The sequence below is a fragment of the Marmota marmota genome, unplaced genomic scaffold, assembly GCF_001458135.2.
Source record: "Marmota marmota marmota unplaced genomic scaffold, marMar, whole genome shotgun sequence".
Taxonomy (NCBI): domain Eukaryota; kingdom Metazoa; phylum Chordata; class Mammalia; order Rodentia; family Sciuridae; genus Marmota; species Marmota marmota.
Window position 1 is genome coordinate 13,893,583 of NW_026000196.1, and position 25,968 is coordinate 13,919,550.

A 25,968-nucleotide genomic window follows, 5' to 3' on the forward strand; every position below is an offset into this window, starting at 1 on the left:
TCATCCCAATTCCTCATTTTACGGAAGAGGAAACAGAGGCCCAGAGAGTCAGTTCATGTTAGAGGAAGGTCTAAAACCCATGATGTAGACCTCAGAGTCAAGTTCTTTTCAGTCCAGTACATTTATGTAATTCAGAATTCAACCTAACTTTTTGGTCCAATCTATCACATTTATCACAAATATCCCCTTTGTTATCCTTTAGGTAAGTTATTTTGTCACTATGGTCTGTTTGGAAGTTACATTTTAATTTGAGAACTAGTCTTTTGAATACCAATGTCTACATAGGATACATTCCCATTAAACTCCTCAACATGATGGACAATGGTCCCCAGGTATCAGAATTTAGACATATAGAAGAACTGAAATAATTAGGATAGAATACATAGTAATAGCACATACTAACATCTCTGACATACTCAGGGCAAATCCAAAGAACTTGTGGGATAAACCGAAGTCACCAGAGACACTAGGATTTGCATTTGTACATGATGCTAATGAAATGTTTAGACTCACCACAGATATATTTTAAAATACTAGCTATAGTTCCTATATATTTTCAATGACTTTATAGATCAATTGCATTCAAAAATCTTAGCTTAAGTATAAATGGTAACTGGATCCATTAAAGAAGTAAGTTAGGTCTTTTTTTTTTTTTTTTTTTTTTTTTTTTTTTAAATGTGGTCTTTCAGGAAGCTGCCTCTGGACATAACTACAGAAAATTAACACAATAAGTAAAGCATTATAGAACAGCTATTAACTGATTATGCTAATAAAAACCAAATGGGGGCTTTAATTCTGTCCCTCTGGGAAAGTAGGACAGATAAAATAAACAACAGGTAAAAATATGAAGTAAAGGATAATTGATTTTAAACAATAATAATACAGATACCTCCCACCATATTAAAAAAAATACAAATGTCTATTTTTGGGAATGATACAAGAAAATTCTTATTCTGACACCTTCACACTGAAGTTTGGTGATAATAGGAGTGCTTCCTAGGTGAACAAGTTGGAAAAGCTAAGGAGTACTGGGATTTTCTTAAATGTAGGCACATGGCTACAACAATTCAATTTATTACATTATCAGATGTCTCCCTCAGAGAAAGACAGAATCTCAACTTTCACATGGCGTGTTCCATTATCATGGGATAGGAAGTAGGGTACAAGGAATCTGAGCAGTCAAGAACAAGGCCACACGAGAGGATAGAAAAGAAGACAGAGTTCCCACTCCTGGGCAGAAGTTAGGGAGCCCTTTGACCACACCCCCAGTACAGCCCATGCTGTTGACTAAATCTGCAAATTTTTGAGCATGCTTGGGATTAGTTCTATATAGAAAGTCATGATAGAAATCCTCTTTGCTTTTTATTTGTTATCTAAAACATGACACATACCACTATCTTCAAACCAAACAGACCCAATAGTGTCCCATAGGAAGAACCTACCAGGTGCCTTCTTTAAAGTGATAAGTCTAATTAAAATGTTTTTGGAAGTTGTCACTAATTTTTGCATTATCTCACAATTTACAGAAGACTTGGAGGGTCAGGGTGATAAAATGACATCTCCAAGGATCCACCCTTATTAGGTCTGGCCTACCCCAAAAGCGCTCACCAATCTACATCCTTTACACAACCTCAGCACTATTGCTAACTCTTGCTGTTTGTTCCCCTAGGTCTCTTTTCACATATTGTTTTAACCCAAGGAACCAATCCTTTTTGCATGGCATATGCAAAATCCCAAGATATTTTTACTTCTCATTGGCAAAAAGTCAGCAAATTCAAATGAAATGATAATTTCTATGTGAGAAAATACTTTAGCATTTTCTTAAAATGGGAAAATAAAAAATCTCAGGCAAGACATTAACTTTTAAGTTGGCAGAAAATATCCTGTTAAGTTTCACATGATTTACTAAAATAAAACAAGAGCAGTTCAGGTTTTTATCATGTTAGTCTGAGAATTAAAGGAGAGTTGTACTATCAGTAAGTAAACAATGGGTGTTTAGAGTTCCAAAGAAGAATCAATAGATACAAGCAGGAGATGTCTGTGCACAGAGTGAACACTCTTGAGTAAAGGAACAGTAAGACTTATTTAGGACTTAGCAGAAGGGTGGGGTAGACAAACAAAAAAAATAATAATAATAATTCAGGAAAAGAGGCTTAAAGCTGAATCTAGAAACATGTATGAAAGTCAGAGCTCAGCAAAATTACACGTATTCAGATATTCACACTTAATATCAAAATATAGGAAGCATTCCTAATGATGAATACCTTTAAGTGACTTGGAGGGTCTCATCTTTTGCAATAAGACAAGAAAAAAAAAACTTTTAAAAATTATATAATTTTGGCAAGGGGATAGAGAGATCATTATTTGTAGATGATAATCTCATCTGCCTAGATAACTCAAAGAGAATCAAATTGCTCAGTGGCAGAGCAGTTGCCTAGCATGAGCAAAGCCCTGGGTTTAATCCCTACCACTGGAAAAATATACATATATATATTTATAAATGAAAATAATAACCAAATTGGCCAAATCATTTGAATAGAAAATCAGTCAAATGGCAAATAGAAAACAAAAATGTATAAATAAATTGACTTCCCAGCAAAGTGTCATAAAATATACCAGGAAAATTTCATGCACAAAAGCACTGAATAAAATTGAGACTATAGTGAGAAACTACCTAAAGAAACTCTACCTTTTCAGAAGATCATATGAAAAGTTAAATAAGAAGCCATCATTTATTTCTACATGAGAAAACCCAATACTAAAAGAACTCAAATCCCCACCCATTAAGAAATAGTTTGGAATTTGATGACTTCTTAAAGCATACCAAGCAGGAACACATAATCCAGAAAACTAATTTGAATGAGGAAAAACTTTCATTACTGATTAAAAAAACATTTTCTTAAATTATAGTTAAGAAGAAAAACTTCGGGGCTGGGGATGTGGCTCAAGCGGTAGCGCGCTCGCCTGGCATGCGTGCGGCCCGGGTTCGATCCTCAGCACCATATACAAACAAAGATGTTGTGCCCACCGAAAACTAAAAAATAAATATTAAAATTCTCTCTCTCTCTCTCTCTCTACCTCTCTCTACCTCTCTCTCTCTTTAAAAAAAAAAAAAAAGAAGAAGAAAAACTTGGAGAAAAGAGATGAAGACAAAAAAATGAAATAAAACATAAAAATTTGAAAAGGGTCCAATAACATATAATATATAATAAAAAGGAATTTCATTAAATATATTCTTACCACATGGACTAAAAAGAATTCCCAGAGAAATGAGAGATTTAGATGTTTTTAAAAATAAAAGGATCCACAAAAACACTGGTAGAAAATATAGATTAATAATATTGATCTCATGCAGGAATATACGAAGCCTTTTTAAACATAAAAGCAAAGGTAGAAAGAAAAAAAAAACATTTTTCAATTAAATTCACAAACATATGTTAATGAATTAACAACTAAAAACCAAATGACAAAATAGAAAATATTTGCAGTACATCCTGGTGAAAGGGTTAATAAACTTAAGATAAAGAAAACTTATAATTTAATGGAAAATCAGCTAATACCCCATAGAACTAGGAGGCAAACTTAAGCAAATAAAAGTAAAAGCAAGGGCTAGAGTTGTAGCTCAGTGGCAGAGCACTTGCCTGGCACATCTGAGGCACTGGGTTTGATCCTCAGCACCACATTAAAAAAATAAAAAGAATAAAGATATTGTGTCCATATATAACTAAAAAAAGATTAAAAACCAAAAAGTAATAGCAAGGACACAAACCACATACACACAAAACAAGACCAATAGTCAGGAAACAGGAAGAAAGGGGGCATCACAAACAACCAAAAATAAATAAAAATCACAGTCCGTAGGCCACTAAGGTTTTTTTCCTTATTTGGGGAAGAACTAATATTTCCTGAAATCAGCATTCTCATTCAGTGCAAATGGCACAAATACTTCTTCGGAGGGCAACCCTACAAAAGATAGCCAAAAATACATAAATAATAAATAGATAAATAAGTAACAAATAGATAAATGAATTAATAAGGCAGGATTTTCACTTATAGTAATTTAGACAGAGAAAATGAAAATACACACAAAGATTTTATAAAAGCTACAAAAGACCTAACTATCTAACGAGAGGTCAAATGAGTCACTGGTGACATAAAAATCATGATTTCGATTAGTTTTGAGAATCCGTTTTGAGACATCCATTCTGTCTTGTCAAATGGAAAAAGCAGTTTACTACACAGCAGCCCACCCATCAGGGCCCCTCTCCTGTTTTTCAAACAAACAAATATATTCATGTAAAAAAAAAAAAAAAAAAAGAAGAAGTCCAGGAGGGCTGGGGTTGTGGCTCAGTGCTAGAGCACCTGCCTAACATGCATGAGGCACTAGGTTCGATCCCCAGCACCACATCAAGAGATAAATAAATAAAATAACGGTCTTAAAAAAAAGTAGAGATTTTAAAATGTATTTAAAAGTATGAGCAGTGATGACACCCTGCTGGTAAGGCTCAGAGGCAATTTCTATTCACTTCATGGTGTTTTTTCCATAATTTCCAAATGTTCTGCCACAGACATATATCCTTTTCACAACAATAAAATATATTTTTTTTTCTTGTGCTCTTTAAATCCTAGTTTGATAAAAGTGTGTCAATGGAAGATAAACTGCCGAGAGAGGATGATGCAGGGGACGAAAGGAGAGCCCAGGCCACCCGACCTCTTAAGCTTGTAAGTCTAAACCTTCACCTTATTCTGGCTCCCCCCCTCCTTTTTTTTTTTTTTTTTAATCTGTTCTCAGAAAGTTTGCAGCTTCCAACTGCATTTTATTTGCTCCTCGTATGAGTGACAGACCAGAATGTCCCAAGAATCCTTAATGTATTTTGTGTCAGGGTCCTATGGGTCAGTAAGGTTATTAATAAACATAGCCTCTTGTTCTAATTTCGGTCCCTCCTCTCCTTCATGCCTCTCCTCCTGCCCTGCTTTTCCTTTCACTTCTCTGACCCTTTTCCCCTCCTCCCTGATATAAAGGAATCGGCCTTCACTTTAGCTCAACTTCTGGCACTTTTTCCCATAACTCTTTTTTGATGCCATTATTGGTCCTGCTAAGTTTTCATGGGGAATTTAATTTTTGAGGAAATGTTTAGTGTCCTAAATCAATTCGATGCAGCTGAGGCGATGCTATGATTTGACAGGCATGGGAGGCTGGAGGGATAAGTAAAATTGAGGCAAAATGTGGCTGGGCAAGGGGGTACCTTGTTTTTTAAAAAGAATTTCTGTTAGATCAGACAAGATTCACTGACCACAAATTTAGCAGAACATGAGAGGCCAGGCCTACACAGAAAGACATGAGATTGGAAGGCAGAAGGCAGATTTGAGTTTTTCTATTTTTATATTATCTTTGATGAAACAAAAAGAACTTAGAGAGCTCGTCATGTGCAAACTCTTATACCTGGATACATGTATGAGAGTTACATGGATGTGCATATAATTTGATGTATATACAGCAATTTTATTTTCCATTCAGAGCTTGATTTACCACCTAAAGTTGTGTTTAGAGTAAGCCTTAGTCTTTTTTTTAAATTATTTCCTTATACATATAGAAGTGGTTACACTGCCATCACCAAATGCTCAGACACAATCTTCAAAGCCCCTGCATTTTGTACAAATTCAGTTTGATTTTTTGTTGTCATTTTTACTTCCAACATTTTCTAACTGCAACTGCAAACCAAGGAAGATTACTTTGTGACCTGAAAATAGTCCACACACCAAAACTGCACGTGCTCTTTCAATTTTATTAAACTTTAGTTCTTTCTCCAAAAAAAAAAAAAGTTGGATCTCCAAACCTTGCTCCAAATATGTAACTGATATATAGTACCAATGGGAATTTACTAACAATGATAAAGCAACATTTTCATGTGGGAAAATACGTATAAAGAAACACATGATTGTGTGTTGAATTATTCATACCTTTCAAATTAACCTATTACACTTTCATACGCAAGAACACATTAGTTTTTGAATGTGACCTAGACTACCTTTCTTAAAATGAGTGAAAGTCTTTTGGAGCAATGCAATTTTTTTTAATACGTGATTAATCCAACTCCAAACTGGGGTCCTTACATTGTGAACTGATGAAAAAAAAAAATGAAATTACAAGTCTAAATTTATTAAGTAAGATAATTATGTATATATAAATTCATTATCATGAAACCTACTAGTTTCATAGCATTAAAAGAATTGCACCTAACTTTTGGTCTTTCCCAAACTGAGAGAAAAAAATCTATGGAAATTTTGAATTAATTATGCATTCAACTTTATTTTTTCTTTTGTTTTGGAGGATGGAACCCAAGGCCTCACATATGCTAGGGGAAGTGCTGCAGCACTGGGCTACCCCAGTCCTGCATTCGGTTTCTTCATGGACACCAAAACCACTTCCCACAACAGTTAGAAAGGCAGGAATTTAAGCTCAGCTAAAATTGCCACTGGAAGTAGCCATTAATCAGACCTGATTGAATATCTAATGTGGTTCCTTGCTTACTCTTTCCTTCAGAATTGTATCATTCCTATTTGTTCTGTACCAAAAATCAAAGGATGAGTGTAGCTTTAAATGCATTTTGTTAAATGTATGGTCATCTCTTATTCATGAGATAATATTTAATTGAGTTGCTTTTAAGAGCAGTGTTTTTCTTCACATACATAGGTTTGAATGAGCATGAGCTCATTAGTTAATGGTGAAGAAGAAAAAAAACAAGGAAGCTTTTATTGAGTGTGTACTAAGTACCATGTGTCATTTGTTGGAGCGTGTATGTTATGCTAAGTGCTTCCACGCTTTCTCGTGTTTCTCATGTTGTCCTCACAACATCACTATGAAGAAGTATTTGTCAACTTCAAGATACAGATGGGGAAAACGGGGTTTACAGATGTTACACAACACTCCCAAGACACACAGTTATTGTAGCACAAAGCAGGGATTCAAACCCAGGCTCTGCCTGCCAAAATACTACTGCCGCTAATTATGAATAAATAGAATTCACTGTTTATAACAGTGAGGGCTGGGACTCGGAGCACTGAGGATTAACTCCTGAGGTTTACTGCAATTGGGGATTGAGGGTAGTGACACCTGGTCACTTAGAAGATATGATTTGGGGATGTTCAAGTGGCCAAAAAAGGACTTGCATTAGAAAACATGCTGAAAAACACTAAAATAGGTCTCCAATAGCAGTGATCATGTTAGCATGACAATCTATGTGTTATATATTATAACACCCATAACACTGTGGGATTCAAACTGGATAGATGAGTGACTTTGAAAAGCTGAGCACTTTTGTGCTCTTGTTTTATGTGTTTTAAATTTTCTATATTTGAAGAAGGGTTTGGTTCCAAGGTGTTCCTTTAAATTTTGATAAATAAATGTTCTAAAGATCCTCTATGGGGAATTTTTCCCTCACATAATAAGGTTGCATGCAAAGCACGGTTTGATGCCCTGTAGCAGGCCTTTCTTTTTAATGCCCACTCTGTTCGTTGCTTCCAAGTCCCAGCCTGGGATCCGCAGGTTGTGGGACAAGGATAAAGAGTGTGGTGAGTATCAGGCTACAGTTCTCAATGCTCAGGGGATAAGATTTCTTATGAAAACTGGCAGCTTTTTTGTTCTTACTCAGCCTTTTTAACACACAGCCAGGTCTCTGTTTAGCTGCGCCCGCTGTGGTTGCGACTGTACAGGGCTAAATTTATGCTGCTGACAACTCCCACTGAAGTGTCACGGTGGCACAGTCAGTGGGAGTTGTGTGCATACCCACATGGCAGCCCGTGGCCCACCGAGTGTAACAGCATCTCTGCCCTGGGAGATTATTGGTATGATATGGGCGATGCGTAATGGATAGGGCAGTCTGTGTACAAATTTCAAATGACTTGCTACACCCCTTTCGGATGGTTGCTGTCAAAAGTATTAGCACATTACACACACAACAACCACATATCATGTTACCAGTGGCCCCTGCTGTTACAGAATGGCTCCTCCCACATCTCACAGTAGGTAATTGCTTGGGGGTACCTATTGAACACACACAAAGGAGAAAACAGCAGTGAATTTTATTCTTTGAGCTCAACTGTACTAATTCAGAAGGAAGAAAATACCCAATGTGTTTAAATTAGCATGGACTGAGGTTCAAAGAGATTTGCCTGTTAAAAGGTATCTCTGAAAGTTTTAAATTTTCAACCTGATGAGAACTGGATATGACACACTGAAGTGGAACCTAGGGGAGCCTTAGGTTGCTATGCACATAAATCAAGACCCACTCTGACGTCAGTAGCTTCATGGCTGGTGTTAATGAAAAGGTAGGACCATGCAGAGACTTCCATATAGTGGGGGAAGTTTTAAAACATCTATTTCTTAGCATGTGTTATTCAGTGAGTCTGCCTCTGGCCTGGGGATCTACCAAAGTTTTAAATGAAATAAATATCTAAGAAGCACTAACATTCCTGTTCAGCTCTTTTTCATGATAAAAATACATGTCATCTCCTCTCAGCCTGGAATAAATACAAACTAAGCAGTGTGATTCTCCCCTTCTGAGTTTAGATTGGACCTGAGTGTGTGATTTTTCTGGTCTTCTATGCTAAATGAAGGCATGATAGATTTGCCTGAATAAAGATATTATTGATGTTATTGTTCATAGAAAGGTTAGCAGGAAAATAACCACCAGAGAGATGTTGAATCTACACAACTTCTCTTTTCAGGGTCGATTTCTCTCTCTTTACTACTTTTACTACAGGGGATTGAACCAAGGGGTACTCTATCACTGAGCTATGTCCCCAGTCCTTTTTTAATTTTTTTTTAAACAGGGTCTCACTAAGTTGCCTAGGCTGGCCTCTACTTGTGATCCTCCTGCCTCATCCTCCTGAGAAGCTGAGATTATAGGCATGAGCCTGAATTCAAGATTTCTTTGTTATAATAATATTGAAAATCTGTGAGCATTAGAAACTAGAGTATTGATTATATTGTCTGCTTACATCCAGTGTTTACAACACTATGGAAACTCATTCACCTGTATTCTCAACATCTTAGCACCAAATGCCCCTGTAACTCTTTATTTTTCTATTTTTGGGGGTAGTGGATATTGAACTCAGGGGCACTTGCCCACTGAGCCACTGCCCCATCCCGATTTTGTATTTTATTTACAGACAAAGTCTCACTGAGTTGCTTAGCACCTCACTTTTGCTGAGTCTGGCTTTGAACTCCAGATCCTCCTGTCTCAGCCACTGGAGCCACTGGGATTACAGGTGTGCACCACTGTGCCCAGCCCCTGTATCTCTTTAGAGAAATAGATATGAACAACACTGTCCCCTTTCTTAAGTATCTTTTCTCAATTTATTTTATCTCTATAATAAATAATGCATGCTATATGCTAGACACTAGTTTAAGTGCTTTAAAAATATTAAATCATCAGGGCACAGTGGTACATGCCTGTAATCCCAGGGACTCAGGAGGCTGAGGCAGGAGGATCGCAAGTTCAAAATCAACCTCAGCAATGTACTGAAACCCTGTCTCAAAATAAAAATAAAAAATAAAAGGGGCTAGGAGTGTGGCTCTAATGGTTAAGTGCCTCTGGGTTCAATCCCTCATACCCATGCCCTCCAAAAATACCAAATCATCTAGCCATTAAAACAATTACATATAGTAATTACATTATCTCCATTTTACAGATGCAGAAACTGAGTCACAGATAAATTAAACAAGCCCTAGGCCATCTAACTTGTATATTGTCAAATGCAGTATTTAAACCCAAGCAAATTTCGTTCCAGAGACCCCTCTATTAACCATTACTATGAGCTGATTAAAGAAATAAATATGCAACTATTTTCAACATAACACTAGTGACATGGAAGACCCCAGAAACCCTAGAAACCCAACATCTGCAAAATTTAGTTCAATGATTGGGAAAAACTACTTCTAAAAAGGCTGGGCAATTTGTAAAACAACAAAAGATGAGAGAAACACAGAGATTCTAAAAGCTAACAAAAAGCCAAAGCAAAATGAAATTTAATGGGGATAAACATGAGACATTCTTAAATGCATTAAATCCACTGTATAAGCCCCAGATGATTGAAGTCTGACTCAGGAGTGCAGAGCTCTTCCCTGGTGGAGGGCTTTCTTTAAGACCAGTAACAAGATACAGTGGACAGACACTGTCTATGCTGGTGACAGAACTTCTGTGTATTTTATTTATTTCAAGAGACTTTTTTAAAAAAAATTTATCGTTATTTATTTTTATGTGGTGCTGAGGATTGAACCCAGCGCTTCATATGTGCTAGGTGCATGCTCTACAGCTGAGCCACAACCCCAGCCCTCAAGAGACTTCTTAAGGGCTGGGGATATAGCTCAGTTGGTAGAGTGGTTGCCTCACATGCACAAGGCCCTGTGTTCAATCCCCAGCACCACAAAAAATAAAAATAAAAAATAAAGACAGAGACTTCTTAAAAGATTCTGGAAAGCCAAGGCTAACTCAGGAAAGCAAGAGTTCCTGAGTTATATGGGAAACTGGAGAATCTCTCCAGTTAAACACCAGCAGTGGATTGGGGAGTATGACCATTATCTTCAAGTATCAGGAGGTCTGCCACAGGGTAAAGGGACAAGATTCAATTATATGTCCTCTAAGGATAGAATTTGATCTGATGGATTGATGTTCCAGAGATGTGGATTTGGGCTTCTATTTGAGGAACAAAGCTTTCCATAAACAAAGCTTTCTCCTACATAAGCAGCTTGGGGAGACTGAGCCCTTCCCCTCCATTTCTTTAGATGGGCCCTGGGCCAACTGGAGGCTTTTGCCCAGACCTTCCCACACATGTTACCTGCCTTGAATCTGCAACTCCTGAAATTTCTCAGTCTTCATCTGCACTCATCTATCCATCTCCAAAACCCTGGGTTCAGCAGGAATTTGGACCAATGTTCAATTTTCCTTCCAGTAGTAGAAGTCCATGTCTTCTTCATTTTGTAATGGAGTCTTGAATTAAAAAAAAAAGAAAAAGTAAACAGATTATCTCTGTTTTATTAGGTTAAGAAATGTCAGAATGCCAAGTACCCAGCCAACTTCAGAGACGGACAATGTCTGTCCTCTCACACCTAGATTCCTGCTCACATTTGAACGACTGCTTCTATACAACCAACCTTAGCATTGTTACAGAGCAACTCAGTCCTAACCTTATTCTAGAAAATTGGTCTGGTCCCCAGTGGCCACTATATCATTTAGCTGAGAGCTTACTATCATTTCTAAGTTAATTTGTGAGTTAATTGTAAATGTCAGGAAGCTCTGACATTGCAGAAAATGGTAAAAAAATTTTTAGATGAACCAGAGTCAGAAAAATCCAAAGTTGAATACAGTTGGCTTTCCAACCAGTTTTTTTTATCAGTAAAATATGTTGATGTATGAAGGATCTGGAATGGCATCGTCTAGGAGTTGCCTTAGAAGACTAAATACATACAGGATGATTTGTTCAAAACTGAAATGCTTTCCTGCTCTGAGATTCCCACAGCACTACACTATCACAGCCTCAATTCTGTTTTCATCTAAATGACTGTCCAAGTGACAGAACTTGAAAAACAAGAATTCAGTCCTTGACTGTTGTTATTTCCAATTTGATGGTCTAACAGTTGTATTTGGTGTGGCTGAATTTTTAGACTCTGAACACATGCCATTATGAGCGCAGGTAAAATGATAATCTGTCTTTTCCACACTGCTGCATTTGGCAGCTTACTCTTCGGGAATGACTACTTTTCCCATTTCTTCTTGTTTCCTGATCTCTGTGGATATTCACCCCTTCCCCCACCCACAAGGTCAAAGCCTTAACATCAGGATTATATTAAAGGAAAGAGAGTACTTTCAAAAAGTTCTAGAACTACCAGAGTTATGAAAAATGAAGATTGTTCCTCCTAAGAAGAGGGAGAAATCTACACCTCAGTTTCAAACAATTCAAATTTGTGAGTTTTGTCCAAATGTTCTAAACGCACTTTTTCCCCTCAACATCTGTATTTGCTGCCACCTAGGCTAATCATTGCCACCAATACAGTTCTCATGGTAGTAATGTCACTATCTACCATTTGTTACTAATACACAATGTGTTGGAAAAGGGAGTTAAATTGAAAGGCCATGGTAAGTAACCAAAAGATGACAGGCAGCCTTTATTTCCTAACTTCTCTTGCAAAAATCATTTTTGAGAAACTTTGCAAACTGAAAAACTATATCCTGACACATTTTGTAGTCAGCCAGACTCCTCTCTGCGTGATAAAACCCAGGCCTCCTTTACAGAGGGTCTATGTGTTAAGTGTTTTACCTGGAAGACAATGTTCAGTTCCCTATTCATTGACATTTTTCAGGCAAGTCACAACAGGACTTTTTCACCTGCTTTTCTCTGTACTCAGACACATAGGTCAAAAGAGAAGTCAATGTTGGGCTGAAATTCCTGTAATTTACAATCCCCTGCTTGTGGACCAGAGCCAAAGGACTCTGGGCTACAAAGTGTAAACAGACCATTGTTGCCGCCTAATCTGGGTAATTGGTCCCAAATGCTGTTGCCACTTTACAGATCGATGCTTTACATACTTTTTAAAGAATCTGGAACTTTTCTTTATTGGCAGGGAACAGTTTGCAGTGTTAATTCAGTCTTTTCATCAGCACTAAGATTCCTATAAACAGCCAGGTGATTTCATTTGGGAGCCTGTAGACACAGGATGCTCAAGGCCTCCTTTGAGAGTTCCTCTTCATTTTCTTATGTGTATCCGGCTCTCATTTGGTCCCACATCCAAACCCACTGCTGTGTGTTTAATCAACATGCACAGTTTCTGAACAAACTGAGCAGACTGGGCCACCTCCTAGAGGATGTCAGCCAGATTTCAGAAGCAGGGCTATGTCTCCTTCCAGCATAATGTGTTCTTATCAGTACGATCCTTCCAGGTAATGCAGCATAATGAATTTGGAATAAAACCAGACGATGTTTTACAATATCACCTTCTGAGCACAATTGTGGGGGTGTTGTGTGGGAGTACACAGAGTACGCTTCTGGGAGGAGACCAGGATTGGGGAGGACTTAGAGGGATTTTGGCTTTCTGATCCTGGGCAGGTAACATAATCTCTGATTCTTGTTTCCATATCTGTAAGGTAGAAATAATAATACATATGCCTTACAAATATATAATGCAGATTAAATGAGATAGTAAACATAAAGGATATGGGGGCATTCCATGTATTATTATGCAAAGCTTTTTTTAAGGGGAAAGAGAGAGAGAGAATTTTTATTTTTTTTAATTTTTTATTTTTTGTAGATTGACACAACACAATGCCTTTATTTTTATATGGTACTGAGAATTGAACCTGGGTCCCCCCTGTGCTAGGTGAGCACTCTACCGCTGAGCCACAATCCCAGCCCCAGCAAAGCTTTTTATTTTTATTTTTTGGACTGGGGATTGAACCCAGAGGGACTCACCACTGAGCAATATTCCTAGATTTTTTTCTTTTTTATTTTGAGACAGGGTCTCACCAAGTTGCTTAGGGCCTTGCTAGGTTGCTGAGGCTGGCCATAAACTTGCTGTTTTCCTATCTTAGCCTCCTGCATTACTGGAATTACAGGTGCACACAAACCATGCCAATTTATGCAAAGCATTTTTCAACCTTTCTTTTTTTTTTAATGGTACTGGGAATGGAACCCAGAGCCTTATGCACTCTAGTTGAGTGTTCTACCTCTGAGCTACACCCATAGCCCTAAACTATCGTTTTTAGCCTATTTCTCTGCTTCAAAGTACAACACAGGGAATGAAATTTTCTTTTCCTATGAAATCTCTGGCTATGGCTTCACTATTCTAAGAAAATATGGCTTTCTTTGTGGGTCTCTCAAGACAATGACAGACTCTTAGAGTTTACTTTAATTTGATTTGCTCTTATACCTTTCCTTTTTTGCTTCTTTTCAACCTCCCTACTGACATTTGTAGGCCCTCATTTTTCTTCTAAATATTTCTAGAACACAGTCTAGTTCTCTAGTAACTACTGCTTAGCCAATTCTACTTATTTAGTTCTTTCCATCTTTCCTTCTAAGGCAGTCTCTCACCCTGTCATTCCATACTTTCTTTAAATTTCACTTTGTTCCCCTCTGCCTTGCACACTGAGGCATCCTACATATAATGTAGTTTTCTAAGTGGAGGTTTGGGAAACCAATTCCCCACCTACTTCTGGGATAAGAAAATTGGCTTTTCCCCATAAATTTCCTACTGCCCTCAAAAGTCAAAAAGAAGGGAAGACTTCCCTTCCATTCATAGTCTGCTGCAGTTCATTTTCCAAACAACACTATAACTGTGTGTTCCCTTGAGAAGCAATATAGCACCAGACCTAAGGGTGGAGACTCCAAAACAAGTGGTTGTGGGAGTCAGGTCACTTTGACAAGCAGTGTGACTTTGGGGCAAGTTATGTGACTTTCCTCTGCCTGGTGTTTTTCATCTGGAGAATAGAAATAATAGTGTTTGCCAGGGACTGCGATAGAAAACTAAATTAATATACGTGAAACACTTAGAACAGTGCTCAAGAATACTAAGCACCTTACAAATGTTAGTTCTTCATCCATGTTCTCCTTTAAAAAGAAATTATGCATATTTGGCAATTCAAAGACTGCCAGTTTCCCTGCTCTGATCTTCTGTTTGTTGTCATCTTTCCAGACATCACTAAAAATTTGTCTCATTATACTGCTCTTCCCTAATACAGAACATGACAGGAAATATGAAATAAAATAAAACAACAATTCCAAAAATATCTTCTAGTTCCCTCTCCTCTAACCCATCATCCATTCATCATTAGCTAAAATAGGATGAATGTTTTGTTATGAACCTAAAATGGAACCATAGTTTACCCCAAAGTTAGCGAGTCTAGTTTAGGGTTTAGGAAAACCTGGTTTAAATTTTAGTGAACCTCTTTTCTACCTTCAAATGCCAACAAAAGATTTATAGCTTCAGGTGGATACCAAATGAAATTGAGTAAGTTCATCTGAGTTTTACTTTAAGTTTTTTATTTGAATGAACTCAAATTTCATACAACCTAATCCTTATATTTACAGTTTTTCTACATTTTTACCTCAGTTGACAAGACATATTAAGTAAAAATTGAGACAGGCTGTTCAGTCTCTGAACAAATTTCAATATTATAGAATGCATGTATTCCTTTGTCTCAATAATAAATAAAATTTCACATTTATTATTAGAAGAACATCATATTTTTGGTAACTCATGCTTTAACGAGAAAGCAATTTTTACAGAATATTACTCTTTATTTACTACTGTGTTTATTTGCCACAAAATTCCAAATTATTTAGATGATGATTAGCAAAATGATCTATTTCTGTCAATATGTAAAGTTCTGTATCACATCATCCTCTTATCCCTGGCTCAGTTAAACTGTGACTTTAAAATCAAATGTGTATAATGTAAGCTTTCCCCAATTTTTCATTTTATCCCCCAGATGTCAGAAGCCCAGACTTTAAGCAAGTCAATTTCCTCAAATTATATGCTAGAGGTTTGGGCAGACTTAAGGATAGATCTTTTATATCAAAATGATAGGTTCACAGTTAGTGATTGATGATCTTGTACATATAAATGATAACTGCCCATTAGATAAAAGGGCCTTCTGGGATGAGAAGATTAGGCAAAAGTAAACTTGGATAAATTTCTAAATCTTAATTTTTGCAGAGATATGAGAAACATACTTGGCAGTTTCTGTGTTATTATAAAACCAAATAATATTAAATAACATATATGAAAATCCTGTCAATGAACTCTGAAAAGATTATTTGCCTAAAATGCATTTTTCCCTTCAAGAATTAAATGAAAGCTTTTCAGTAACATTACTCAGAACAACCACTGTTAATTTAATGAAACAAAATTATTCTGAGATAATTTTTTTTCTTAAGAAAAGTAACCATAAGCCAGGTGTGGTGGCCCACTCCTATAACCCCAGCTACTTAAGAGACTAAGAGAATTGCAAGTTCAAGGCCAGCCTGTGCAAAATTGGTGAGATCCTCTCTCAAATAAAATTGCATAAACAAAAAGGGATCCTAAGCCCTTTTTAGTAACCAGAGGTAGAGTGTCCCTGAGTTCAATCCCAGTACTGGGAAAAAAATAGAAAACAAAGAAATGTACGCTATATAAAATTCCCCCCAAATATGAATAATACCTTTTCATTCATTGGCTACTTTTCATACTAATGAAAAAAATTAGAAGCTGAAAACACACAGAAAAAAAGTCGTGCTTTTTCTTTTTTTCTTCTTCCATTTGTAGTCCCCAAACTCTGCTCATAAAAATAAACTTTACAACATCTTTGAGAATCCCAAAGAACCCTGGTCAAGATTTTGTTGGCTTGAAAAGAAAGCAGTTTTGATATTCAAAATTTTGACCTCCCTTACTCAATCCCCAAAAGAGAAAAACCAGCTAATCTTAGCAAGATGATAAATTTAAGGGATTCTGTAATCTAACTTATGATCAAACAGTAGGGAATGGGAAAAGACATAAAAAGTTTCAAAAATAACTCAAAATAGAAAGTTGAGCATTTCTTTAAGAAGCTTTTCTGTTTCTAAATTAGAGAATGAATCGCATCTTACTGAAAAACAGCAAAGTTTGTGCTGGCATGTTCCACTTAACAGCAAAAACCAAAAAAGTCCACTTAATATTTTCCACTACTGAATCATTTTAAACAATATTAAACAACAGATATTTTTTGATCAAATATTCCAGGTGTCATCCTAGAGAACCAGGCAGCTAAATAATGGACGTATCTATACATGGTCACTGGTACTCATGCAACATACAACTCTGCACGCATACGAACGCGTACATACACACATGCATGAAGCCTGACTGGGCTCTGCTTTGGGTCCTTGATAACTCAGGCATATTGTAAACCCTGGAAAGAATTTTAATCTACATGGTTTGAAAATAGGGGCCTTTTAAATATGCTGCATACAATTTGTGATGGTCATCTCTAAAATGCTGCTCCATTATCCTTTTCCATTTGGAATGAATGAGGCTAATTAATTTCAGGCCATACTTGATGAGGTCAGCACCATACGAGGGGTGCGTGCTAGACATTGCTAATCTCTTTCAGCTGAGAGTGATGAATTAAAGATGAAGCATGCCTTTGCAGGCCTAATTTAGAATGTATATCAAAAAACCTACAGCAAATAATACTATACCCTACAACAAAGGAAAACTTGTTCTCTCAGGCTCCCTGAGTTGTGTTGATTTTAAAGACATTTTCAGTCCTCTTTGGAATTCCAGCTGTGGATGGGTGAACCATATCAAGAAAATCAAGCCATCTCTCACACATGGCCATGCGGACAAAAAGTGGGATTAAAGGAAAGAAAGAAAGAAAACAAAAACAAAATACAATAATCAGGGTTTAATCCTTTGTGTATTAAAATTCCACCTATACATTAGGCTTTTTTTTTTTTTTCCCAGAGCTACCAGACTAACAAAGATCCCAAATTAGCAATACCTGTATTCAAGCAGTGACCACCCAGCTCTGCTGGGACATTTCAAAGCAACATGCTAAATGAGGCAGCCTGTTGTTTTTAAAGCAGATATACTAATGAGGCTTATTAGGTTTTTCCATGTCTCTATTTTGAAAGCCAATAGAGATTGACCAGGTAGATAATGTGATACCTTTTATTAAGCCAAGAAAGAAATTGTAATACAGATGCCTTCAGGCCAAAATGTTCTTATGAAAGTTAACGCTAAGCCAACTTCCGAGTTTTGAAAACGGAGGTACTTGCTGATGTAAACTCTAAGGAGAAGGAATTAGTCATAATTTCTCAAAGCTGACTATCAGAAGTCCCTAAGCATGGCAAGGAGGGTTGTTTAGGACACAGACTGGAAACTGTACCTTGCAAAAAGTTTCAGCATATCTAGTAAGAGGAATCTTGACAGGTTATTCCAAAGCATTGGAAATTCCAACTGGTGGCCATGACAGCTCCTAACTTTCTGTCCCAGTAGCTCTCATTAGAACAAAGCTGCTTCAAATTAGGTCCAATCTACATGCTGAATCAATCTTTCATCCCTTTGATTGCTTCTGAAAATATTTATATTTCTTAATAATGCACATTTTGTCTTGCAACTTCTGATTAAACCCAGACGGGGGTTCCCAAAGCAAGCAATGTATCTGGAAGAATGATTTGGGACAGGAAAAGGAAGATAAAAAACACAGGTTTTTCCCATTGGGAACCATTAAAGAATATAAATCTAGCAATTTTGGTTTGGAAGTTATCGGAGGAAGATTGTAATAAATACAGATTCGAGTATTATTGTGACCTAATGGAGATTACAGAATATTCTTATTATACTGTGATTCTTCTTTGTAGCTTCCACTGTTTGGCTGGTTAGCTTAATAGGTTTTATGAAAAATGATTGTGAGAGAGACTTAGGAAAATTTCATATTACAACTAATAATAACCCATACAAAGAATCACATCATAAAATAGAGAAATAGTTATAACAGGAACATGACCAGCTGATGGAAAGTATGTATTTTGTTGAATAAGGAGCATAATGTAGAGGAGAGGTTTTTGGTTTTTTGGGCTTTTGGAAGGGTGAGGTGGAGGTGGTGGCAATTCCTGGTTTGAGGAACAGGATTCAGTTTCAACTGTGTCACCAATTAGTTGGATGACCCTGAGTAAGTCCCCTAACTTCTACAAACCTCCAGTTTATCTTCTTGCTTTTACTTGGAAAATCAAATTTAAACTATATGGTTTTCTAGAGAACCTCCATTGTTTCAGGTAGAGTCAGATCTCTGCATCAATGAGGGCCAAAAAACAAAACAAAACAAAATTGTGCTCATACTGAACACACACCAACTTTTTTCCTTGTAATTATTCTCTAAACAAGAAAGTATAACTATTATTTACATTGCATTAAGTAATGAGAAGTCTAGAGACTATTTAAACAGGAGAATGTTCATAGGTTACACATAAATATAAAAAGTATTGTATATAACGGACTTGAGCATCCTCTGATAGATATTTGATGGGAGTCCTGGAACTGATCCCCATCTGAAAGGAAGGGGCGATTGTGTTTAGTGCTCTCTGGAGGCAAGAAAAAGAAAATAGAGACCTCAACTAATGCTGAGTGTACTCAATACCCATCTCCTAGAAATGGGAGCCATGTTTTCTCCAACCTCTGAATGTTACTGTCTCCAAACACCCTTAGAGATAGTTATTTCTTTTCTGTTCCCCTTTTCTTTCCTCTTAGAAATCATGAATGAGAGAAGCACCCAAAAGCAATATACAAAGGCTCACTAGATCTAGTCACCCCAATTTAGAGATGATGAAAAAAAAAAAAGACCAATGAGGTTGAGGTCACCTACTTAGTAAATAATTAAGCCAAGTGACAGGACTGGAGTATAACTCAGTGGGGTATAACTGGGGTATAACTCATTGACTAGCATGCCCAAGGACTTGGGTTTCACCCCCAGGACTGCAACAACAATAAATAAATAAGTTAAATAAATTTAAAAGGAATACACCCAGCTCTCTTTATTTCCAAACCAGGGCCTGTTCATCATAACACTGTCTCAGAATCTGAGAAATTTTTACATTCTGGAAAATAAGTGAGACTTCTGTGATCATCCAGAATAATTCAATGTTCCTTAAAATTGAAAACAGGAACATAGGATAGAGCAGTGGCTTTGCATTCAGACTTCCTGGATTTAAGTAACACATTCCAACTTCCTAGCAATAAGAATTTTAGGCAAGTCCTCAATCTCTGTAAGCATCATTTTGTTTTGTTTTCATTTTTTTGATAATAGAAATAATAGCAGTATCTATCTAAAATAACTGTATAGAGATGAAATAAAACAACATATAAATGCTGACCATAGTTTTGGCAGATAGTGTTAACTGCAGCAAGCATCATCATCATAGTTTTATTCTTCATTTACATAATTTTATATACAAATGACTTGGAGTGAAAAAAAATACTAAAAGGAACGCAGAAAACATAGTTTCAAATGGTGCTTCTGTTAGTTTTCTAACGTCAATAGAGTTTGAAAAACTCTGAGCCTCAGTTTACTCAGGTGTAAAATAGGAATTCAGAATACCTGCCTGAACAGGATTTCAATAGAAATCAAATGAGTCAGGGGCTGGGGATGTAGCTCAGTTGGTAGAGTGCTTGCCTCACATGCACAAGGCCCTGCGTTCAATCCCCAGCACCAAAAAAATCAAATGAGTCAGGCATAAGACACTTTTTAAATAGGAAGAGCCCTGTAAAAATGCAAGAGTTGATGATTTTATCAAAATATGATTATCCCTGAGTTGGAAAACTTCTGGATGCTTAGAGTTGTTTAGCAGAAAATAAAAAGAAATGACTGTGTTTTGCTTCTCAAATAAACCAACTTAAAAATGAGGTATGAAGAAGGTTGGGGACCAGTTCTGTCATAGACTATATGCCTACTATTCTGGAGGTGCTGTACTCAATCCCCAATACTCCCTGAACTAAATTACATGAAACACCCTTATATCATTTTTTAAAAGTGCTTGTCCTCCATTATCATTTAATCCTAATCTACTGTTCTCTGCATAAAACTTGCAATTCTCACAATTTTAACAGAGCATGAAACACCTCTTATATTGAAGGGTTTGAAATAGTAAACCCACTTTTTTTTGTCTTCCCAGTAAAGAAAAATCTAAAAGAAAAAAAAAATAACATGTTTATGTTTTATAAAGTATTAAATGATGACCCCCAAGAAGTCTTCACACACTGGTTAAAATACTGCCAAACTTTGGTGTTTGATTAGCTTTTCATTGTGTGGGAACTTAATAATATATTCATTATTGAGAATAATTCCAATTAAGCTAAAGAAGTATTGTGGTATAGAGAATTGTTTTGTGCATGGGATTATTAAACAGTTGGGGTCTAAAGGTGTATGTCTATTTTAAAAAGAAATTTTCTGATTGCAGATAACTTCTCAATTTGATTTAGTGTCGAACGATAGTGATGGGGTTGATAAGTGAGCATTCATCGGTAATTCATCTTGTGCTGGTAGAAATTTACAGCAAAGCAGTGCTTTCCCAACAGTGACAAGCCCTATTAATCTTCTTCAGACACATTTCAATAGGTGTTCCCATCTGTGGCCAACATCTAAACACTCTGGCATCACTGGCGACTTGAAGACACCTTCATTTCAAGTTACACTAGTGAAAATGTGATACTAGATTGTACTCTATTTTTTAACCTAATTCTCTCTCTTCATTCAATTAGCCTTTCTTGCCTGGATTTTCTGCTCATGTGTAACATTATTTCCCAGGGAGAGCTCTCAAAGATTTGGTTTCTTAGAGATGCACAATCTCCCCAAGGTTAGCAACCAACAACTTTTGTACAAATTAAAATTGCATAGATTCAGGTTCTGACAGTCATTGATTGGCCTCTGATTGTGGATGTCCTTAGAAAGTAGAATTACACAAATAAAGCCTGCCTATGCATTGAGAGAACTGACAGAAAGAGGAAAGCTAAAAATCTATTTGTATTCATAATCCAAATGCAATTTATTATTCTGAACTATAATGCTAAATTTTACTGTAGGGAAATGTTGGAGCAGAGAGAGGCAATTAGAAAAGTGTGGTAAAAATGAAGCCCAGTGTTCAAATATCACTTTTTCCCATCATATTTGGTTCATAGGATAAAATCCCTTTCTTATATTTCTGTATTCACTGGATGACCTCCCTTTAAAGAGGAAAATAAAACAATCACTGTAGAGATAGATTATTTCATGTAAAATGTCTTTATTCTATCAGCAACATGCACTGGCTGGCTGCAACTTTAGGTGAAAAAGATGGAGGGGTGTTTGATTTCAGATGCACCTTCGTGCATTTTGGCGCCATTTTCAACTTCATAATGGGGTTAGTTTTGCAAAGAAAGTAGATCTGAACAGCATGTTTCCTGTGCATGTCAGAAATAATTCAAAAGAGAAAAATACTTTCTGACACAGTCTTGGTTTTGGAAGGTTAGCTACATCTGCATAATGGAAGGAACTTTTCAACTTCACTGATTTTTTTTTTGTCATGTATGTGATCTGGAGATAGGGGGCACACACATTCATGTGTGCTTATGTGTTGATATATATAAGATAAAGCTATACAGTCTAAAAAATTCTTCCTCTCTCACCCAAACTATTTTTCACAATGATCATTTAGGTTATTATAGATCTCAATAACCTTATTGTAGGTGGCAAGTTTAAATGTGCCATATTAATAACTTGTTATCCAAGACAAATTAAGTCCTTATGTGTCAAAAGCACTCTGCACTGGATTATCTACAACACAAGTATTTATTGAATAAATGTTGAGTCCAATTTCACTTTAATGTGACTGGCTGTATGTTTCAGCTTCTTAGGCAGAGATAAAAACACTCAAACCTATAACTCTGTTGCAATGTTACACCTAACTTGTCTATTTCTATTACTGTCTCTCTCCCAACATAGAATATGGAAAGAAGTCAGTCTCTCTCTCTCTCTCTCTCTCTCTCTCTCTCTCTCTCTCTCTCTCTCAGTTGTTGTGTTCTGAAGAGCAAGAGGAGAGATAGAAAAACGGCTGGCATTCAGCCTAAAGAGAAATCATTGAAACAAATTAATCCTATGCCGTTTAAATTGACATGGTAATCCATCATCAGAGAAGGCAAACTCTGAAAGCAATCTAGAATCTGCCCTGCTCTTTCACTGGCCCTGGAGGCACAAAGAGAGATAGTAAAAGAAGGAGGTGGAGTGGGGGGGAATCATAAAAGTTAGAAATGCCTTAGAAAGAAAAAAAATTGTCTATATCAGCTCTCAGTGTCCTGCTTCTGCAAATCCCCTTCAGAAAGGAGAGGTTAACATTCAACAGTTGCTGTCCCAAATTTATCTCTAAGGGTAGGTCTTTGGAGTTGAGCTCCCAATGTCAGGCCTTTTTCTCTAGGCTGCTAACTACAGTCTATCCATTGCCCGCTGAGTTAAAAAAAAAAAAAATGAAAGAAAAAGAAAAGAAAACATTTGACCAATTGGGAGCCTTGGCAGGACCCCCACTTATACAAAAACTTTTCCAAAGTTGTAAGGGGCTTTTTCTGGGGAACTTAGGAGATGGGTTTTATTTTGTTTTGTTTGTGGTTGTTTGGGGGTTTGTGTAGGAAAGAGTTGGAGGGGAGCTTCTTCTTTTTTCTCCCATTATCATCTCATTTTGTACTTGAAGAAAAAGCATGATATTGTTATTTTAAAAAGATTACTTTTGTAACATCTCTAAAAACTAAGGTAAGCTATAATGCCCTGCTGCTTATCTCTTTATTTTGGAGGCTTATTTTTCAGATCTCCCTTTACTTCAAAGAACCTACAATCATGTGTTGATAGGACTTGATTTAAAATTTTTAGATGAACCAGAGTCAGAAAAATCCAAAGTTGAATACAGTTGGCTTTCCAACCAGTTTTTTTTANATATATATATATATATATATATATATATATATATATATATATATATGTGTGTGTGTGTGTTTCATCTTGGTAGATAGTAGATATGTAATAAAATCTTGTCCAGAGTTCAATTATAAAAACAACACATTTATATTTGAATTCTGAGAACTTTTTTTTTTCTCTTTAGCTGATAGATGCAAAGGTTTTGTTTTGTTTGTTAGGGGTGATGCACTTTGCACAAACTCACCTCGTTATTGCCTGGACATACAACTTTGAAAACAAAAGTGAATATTATTTTTTAATTTAATAATGTATTCAGCTATAGAAGCAATACAATTTGGATTTTTTTTTGTATATTTCAAAAATTCACTGTTAACAATAGACAGTGGATGATGACAAAAATTCAAACACCACAGTACCAGTGGCAACAGGGCAGGAAGATATGAATAAAAAACCATACCTAACAGCTGCCCTATTATATTTTGTCAGGGATAGTTTCTTCTAGTTTACTAAGAAAACTTTGTATGTTACCAAAACTTCAGAATAAACATCACACCTCTTTTCTATGATTAGAATTTTTTTTCACTGAGGGTGGATTTTTTTTTTCACGGAGGGTGGATAATTCTTGTACACTAACTAATGCTTTTTAAATTACATAAGCTTAGAGGACAAATTAAAGACATTTCCAGGGTAAATAGGAAAAGAGAGTTAAAGGCTCTTATATTAGATATTCATCCACAGTCATGCCAATTACAATTTTAAGATTTGTTAGGAAAGAAGAACAGGTTTCGATGTTTGTTTTCAATATAACTTGGGATTTAAATAGTGGCTCTTCAGTAACTGAACATTCAATTGCACTTCCTTAAAAAAAAGCTGATGCCTTCAAAGTTATTTTCAATTTATACACAGTGCAGACTTTTGCAACATAATACATGACTTCAAGAGCCATTGAATTAACCAAAATCACAAGAAAAAAAATCAATGAGTATATAAGTTTTTATCATTCAAGAGGTCATGAAGAAAAAATACTTTTAAACCCCTTACTGCTTATTTTTCACAATACTTTTAATTAGTTTGTCATGTGGCAACAAAGTGTATGTAAAATGGAAAACCACAACATATCACTGGGAATAAGTAAATAAGTTATTAACATACATTCTGCAAAGAAATAGGGTCCCCTAATATTTTAACTTTTCTTTGACATGTGATATCCTGTGATCTTGTCAAGAAATACCCTATGTGACATTTGTCACTGAAGTCAATATTTCCCTCCTGTAATGATTTCAGTTTTGCTTTAATCACTTAAAGTGACATCATCTCAATCAATTTGCCATAGTCAGGTACACAGAAATCTCTTGAAAAAGATTTACTAATTTATAGTAAATTATAATAGATAATACTCTGTGTTGAAAATAAAAAGTCCAATGTAAATTTTCTTCAAACAATACACTTTGTAAACTCTCAAGTTAATATTTCCTATGGCCAAGAAATTGAACATGATGTTAAAAAACTTTCACTTAATTTTGCACAGTTTTTTTTTTTAATTTTTAAGATGTACTTTCAGCATTTCAAGAAATCACCCTTTCTAAGAAGAGAAATGAGGTTGGTAATGTAATTAATTAAATGTTTTCTAAATTCATGCACAATGTTTCTTTATTGCGTGTCTATCCATATCATGTGTATGTCTGTCCCTGGTCATCTTATTTTCAAGTTATATGCTTTATACTGAAACTGTCTCTTTTATTTTAAAATAAATCCAAAAAACAACCGAGTAGGAATTACTTCTTAAATCATATTTCTTCTTTTGAAATTCACTTTGAAATTGTGGTTAAAAGAAAGTCAATGAAATAAATCCCTATTTGTTATTCTGCTTGTATTTTCTTGAAGTACACTGATGCAGCTAATTAACAATATTAATTTATCTGGATATGTGCCTAGCACCTTCACATTTAAGTGAATGGCCTTTGATACCATTTGACTAATACTTTTTTTGGGGGGGGGGGGGATGCCAAAAATCAACTGTCATTTTAAATATTTCATTAGCAGGCTCTTGAAAAAGTGAAAAATATAGACTCAGACCATCATTTCTTACTCTGCCCCTTTATGATGATATCCACATGGCTTTAAATGTTTTTAGAACTTTATCAGAAGGAGTTGTCTTAGAATATAATATTAATATTAAAAGATATATATATATATATATATATATATCCCATATCAGACATGGTCAAATAGGCAAAGTCCCCCCATGTGTCATCATCTCTAACCTCTTCTCCTTTAATTGTGTAATCCATTGAAAAGTTTTTTAAAAAGAGTAGCATACACCTGATTTTTAAAATCAATATATTAGGCAAAAGATGCTTAACTTTTGTTTAAATGTCCTGCCAAAGCTACCAAACTGTAAATCTGGTGTTTTTACTTTGAAGTGCCTTTCTATGATTTTGCAAGCCACAATAGTTTTACTAAGTTGTTTCAGCTTCTATTTCAACAATAGTGATTCCAAGAAGCTCATTCAAAACTCTGTTGC

General features: G+C 35.9%; 1 long non-coding RNA gene across 50 annotated transcripts in view; it reads right to left on the reverse strand.

The window, feature by feature from the left end:
- LOC107148511 overlaps positions 1-25,968 on the reverse strand; it is a 108,203-nt gene that overhangs the window by 75,064 nt on the left and 7,171 nt on the right. For all 50 annotated transcript variants that reach the window (XR_007342905.1, XR_007342882.1, XR_001504272.2 and 47 more), the window contains one exon: positions 10,840-10,991. This is a non-coding gene — a long non-coding RNA (uncharacterized LOC107148511). The remainder of the gene's footprint in view (positions 1-10,839; positions 10,992-25,968) is intronic.